Here is a 5073-nt window from a genome sequence, read left to right on the forward strand (position 1 = left end):
TGACCAGTTATCTTGAGGGTAGATTTAGATTTAGATTTAGAGATATCAGAAAAGGGGGTGTAACTATTGCAAAAGTACTTTCACCAGATTTTAAAAAAGGAAAAAAAAAAACATTAACTGTTTTGTTCATTGTTGGTATCATTCCTCAAACTAGAGGCTCAATCAGTTTGCTGATCTAAATTCACGAGGATGTGTTAAAAGGTTTTCTTAATGGAACATTCCAAGCTGGGGCACGGGAAGAATGCACCACACTTGTGCCCATGAAGGAAATGTCAAATTTTAAGAAAAGGGACTTGATTTGTAGATCGACATGCTGCCACCAGATTGCCTCTGCTGACTGGCAGGTGTGGTGCAGATGCACCTCAGCACTGGGCCCGAAGCAGCACAGATGGAGACAGATTGAAGTTCATGTGGAGTTCATGCTATCGACTCTGAGATGATCTCACAGTTCCAAAACGCAAAGGCTGCATCTCTACATCTGACTTTTTAAAAAGATGAATCACAGGCCCACTTCGCTTATAAAAATAAAAACATTGTTTCCATGACCTGAATCGTGTTATAAGTGTAGCAGGAGTTTTCTGCTCTCTGTGTTGCTAATTTCTTGCAGGTTACCATGGGAACTAAACTGACTTCTCCAGTCCTCTGTGTTTTGCTGGTCATATTGCATCTGCCATCTTCAGCTCAAGAGTTTCTACAATAATTCCCTTTTCATCCTCGGCTAAATTTAACTGGTGAGCTGGTGTACAAACAGCAGAGATAATGCGGGGGCTCTCACACCTGGTGTCTACTGTCACATACTGGAAAACATCTCAGCTGCACAGTACAAGGGAGAAATCTAAAGAAAGCAGATATTACATTTGGGACCTGTGTGGGGTCAGTTTTCTTTTACTGTGTGACTGAAATTGCAGAAAAAACGCATTATTTAGCATGAAAATTATGATTTATTGACCGGAATATGATGAAGATGAGCATCCTGCTTATTTTGTAGGCTTTGAGTTTTTATGAATTCACCAATAGTTGGAGAGGGGGGCAAGGTTACTGATATGATTCCAACTAAAATACGTAGAAGATATAGCATAGACTCAAGTCTATGCTGATTGTTGTCTACGCATTCCATCACATATGCCATTCATGGCATATGAGATGGAACCCAGTAACCCAGTAAGGAAATAGCAAGTGCAGATATTATTAATTGGGAACTGATTTTGGCTTTGCAGTTTGTTGGCAGCGTAGACCAACACGCAAGATGTTTTGGTCACAAGATTCAAGGTGTGAATGGTTGTGATACAACCAGGGTAGGAGAGACAATACTGCATTGTAAGTGTTAGATAGGTGACAACATTAACAGAGAAGATAGTTGGTCTAGCAGGTAAACAACCCACAGACTGGGCAGGTGGATCAGTCACATACATGTGACCTTAACAACTCTCAGTGTGAAGGCAGCTTAGCAGGCTGAAACTTCCCTGATTTTTAGTGAGAACTGAAGATATAACTACACTGTTCTTGCAATTTGAAATAATCATATGTATCAAATAACAAAGAGTTACAATTAGGGTTCAACTAAATGCAATCTAATGACAGAGTGTATACACAATGTTTTCTCCAGAAATAGAATATGAAATAAAACGATACCATTTAGGGAGTGCCTTGAAGTTATTTAATAAATCCTGCTACAGTATACATCAGTTAAGCTTATCTATAAGGTTTTGATGGTGGTAACATTAAGTAATACTGGTGGTAGCATATGTTTTTGTATCCGAAGAGGGTTGTGTTGTACATACTGTGGGGAGAACAAATATTTGATACGCTGACGATTTTGCTGGTTTTCACACTTGCAATGCATGTAGAAGTCTGTCATTTTTAATCATAGGTGCTCTTCAAGTGTGAGTGACGGAATCTAAAAACAACATCCAGAAAAATCCCACTGAATGATTTTTAAAATCATTAATTTGCATTTTATTGCAGGAAATAAGTATTTGATACATCAGAAAAATTAAACTTAATACTTGGTACAGAAACCTTTGTTTGCAATTACAGAAGTCAGACGTTTCCTGTAGTTCTTTACAAGGCTTTCACACACTGCACCAGGGAGTTTGGCCCACTCCTCCAAACAGATCTTCTCCAGAGATTTTCCAATCGAGTTCAGATCTGGAGACTGGCTAGGCCACTGCAGGACCTGGAGATGCTTCTTACGGAGCCACTCCTTAGTTGCCCGGGCGGTGTGCTTCGGGTCACTGACCCAAAGACCCAACCGTGACCCATCTTCAGTGCTCTTACTGAGGGAAGGAGGTTGTTGGCCAATATCTGGCGATACATGGCTCCATCCATCCTCCCTTCAATGCTGTGCAGTCACCCTGTCCCCTTTGCAGAAAAGCATCCTCCACCTCCGTGTTTCCCTGTAGGGATGGTCTTCTTGGGTTTATACTCTTCCTTCTTTCCTCCAAACACAGCGAGTGGAGTTTAGACCAAAAAGCTCTATCTTCATCTCATCTGACCACATTACCTTCTCCCACACCTCATCTGGATCATCTACATAGTCATAGGCAAACTTCCGACGGGCCTGGATATGTGCTGGCTTAAGCAGGGGGACCTTGCGTGCACTGCAGGATTTTAAACCACGGCGGTGCAATGTATTACTAACAGTTTTTTTGGAAACAGTGGTTCCAGCTTGCTGCAGGTCATTGACCAGGTCCTGTCGAGTAGTTTTGGGCTGTTCCCTTACCTTCCTCACTCTCATTGTAACCCCACGAGGTGAGATCTTGCAGGGAGCTCTAGACTGAGGGAGGTTGACTGTTATCTTTGTCTTCTTCCATTTTCTGATTATTGCACCTACAGTTCTTGTCTTCTCATTAACCTGTTTGCCTTCTTCCCCATTCCGGCACTTGTGCAGGGCTATAATTTTGTCCCTGATGTCCTTGCACAGCTCTCTGGTCTTGGCCATTGTGGTGAGGTTGGAGTTTGTTTGTGTGTGAGTGTGGACAGGTGTCTTTTTATTCTATTTAGTTCAAACAGGTGCAGGTAATACAGGTAACGAGTGGAGAACAGGAGGGCCTCTTAAAGAACAACAAACAGGTCTGTGAGAGCCAGAATTCATACTGTTTGGTAAGGTGTCAAATACTTATTTCTTGCAATAAAATGCAAATTAATTATTTAAAAATCATTCAGTGTGATTTTCTGGATTTTGTTTTTAGATTCCGTCACTCACAATTGAAGAGCACCAATGATAAAAATTACAGACTTCTACATGCATTGCAAGTGTGAAAACCAGCAAAATCAGCAGCGTATCAAATACTTGTTCTCCCCACAGTATTTGGTTGCTGTGGGAGTCCAAGCCTCCACCAGGTGACACATAAAGAAATACACTCATGTGTTACACAAAGAGAACTCCTTGAGCGTACATTCTGGGGAAACAGAATACATTAGAAATAAAATGAAGACATTTCTATCTTGTAACTCATAATCAGCATCAGAAAGCTTTATTGTCATTGTATGCTTGACATACAATTAAATTACGGCCTTTAAAAGTTACAGATCTAAGTTTAGAATTTACTCCCCTACCACTGCTGCTTGGCTCTATGCTCCTCTGTCACATCTACAGCTACACAAGCTAGACTCCTTCAGTCAAATCTCAGACCTCTGTATCTACCCTTTTATGGGGTTTGGACTATGAATAATCCATGAAGTGCCAATAAACAGTTTACTGCAGCTATGACCACTTTCATGTACCATGTGGCCATGTTGGATTTTGAAACCAGCGGTTGTGAGGTTTCTTCAACTATTTTAATCAGAAATTAAGCTTTGATCTTTCCTACTTGGAACAGGGAAGTCCTAACTTCTGAGCTAAAATGTAATGCACTCAGGTTTTGGGAATTTTTTTTTTCTCAAAAAAGCTACATTACATGTCTGAAAACGGGCTGTTATGAGCGGTGAGTGAGTCAAAGCAGCAGACTGAAAGACACTGAAACATTCTGCTGAGCTCAGAGGAACTGCATGGTTTGGAGATGATTCCTCATTACCGACTGACTCATTTACATGAGTCATTTAGGCTAATAAAAAACAGTGTGTAGCGTGATAAAATGTCTGTTGCACCTTGATGAATTCAGAGAGTATTTACAGTCCCCTCACCTGTTTTCGAAAGAATATCTAATCAGCATGAACACTGTAATGACAAGAAAGACCCTGATGCAGTTTATTATTTGGTATGCTGGAGTCACCAGCTTGCATTGTGGCATTAAATTTGCAAAACAACATGATGCTGCTTTCCCCACACGGACACATGGAGGTGTTTCTTGTTCCTTGTGGAGACATGTCAGATTAGCAATCTACTCTATCATCTGCTAAAAGCAGCAACAATTTCACCTGATGGTTGCTCTGGACCAGCAAATACTTAAATGTAATCATCAGATCATGACAAAGAGTCTCTAACATCTTGTAGTGTTTAAAGAAGATACACCCAGGCCTCTTAAGACAGTTTTCAATGTAACACATCTCTATTATGGTGCAGTTGTCGAATAATTCCTCCACTTTGTCTGCACTACCTGTGGGATATTATCCGTGGGAGCTGGTGGAGACCATAACAGAGTTATAAGATGCCATATTAGTCCCAATATGCTGCTCTGTGCCTGCTGGATGTCTAATCATTTATCAGTATTTTGGTCTGTAGAAGCATTTTGTTCCACTGAAAGTTGTATGTGTGTGCATGAATGACAATAAAGTTGAGTTTAGATGAGTTGAGGATGTAATTGTTGGGTCTCCAGGTTGGTTCTCTAATGAAAAATGAAAAAGGATCATTTTAACTAAATAATATACCTCAAGGGCTAATTAGTTTGTTACCTGAGCCAAATGTTGTGTTCTGATGTCATAACTGACACAGTACATGTCCCCATGGCAACAAGTAAGCTTGAGGAGAAGCTTGTTGCAGATGGTGAGCCTGTAACTACCCGATAAGAGTCCCTACAAGATGCGTGAATGAATTAATTTAACGTCAAATCTTCCAGTTTACCAAATGAAGTCAACAACAATGGAGTTGAGATTTGTCTAACATGTTTATTTTATGTTTATTCAAAACTGGGC

This window comes from Leuresthes tenuis, unplaced genomic scaffold (genome assembly GCF_036924035.1).
Source record: "Leuresthes tenuis unplaced genomic scaffold, fLeuTen1.0.hap1 SCAF_11, whole genome shotgun sequence".
NCBI classification, from domain to species: domain Eukaryota; kingdom Metazoa; phylum Chordata; class Actinopteri; order Atheriniformes; family Atherinopsidae; genus Leuresthes; species Leuresthes tenuis.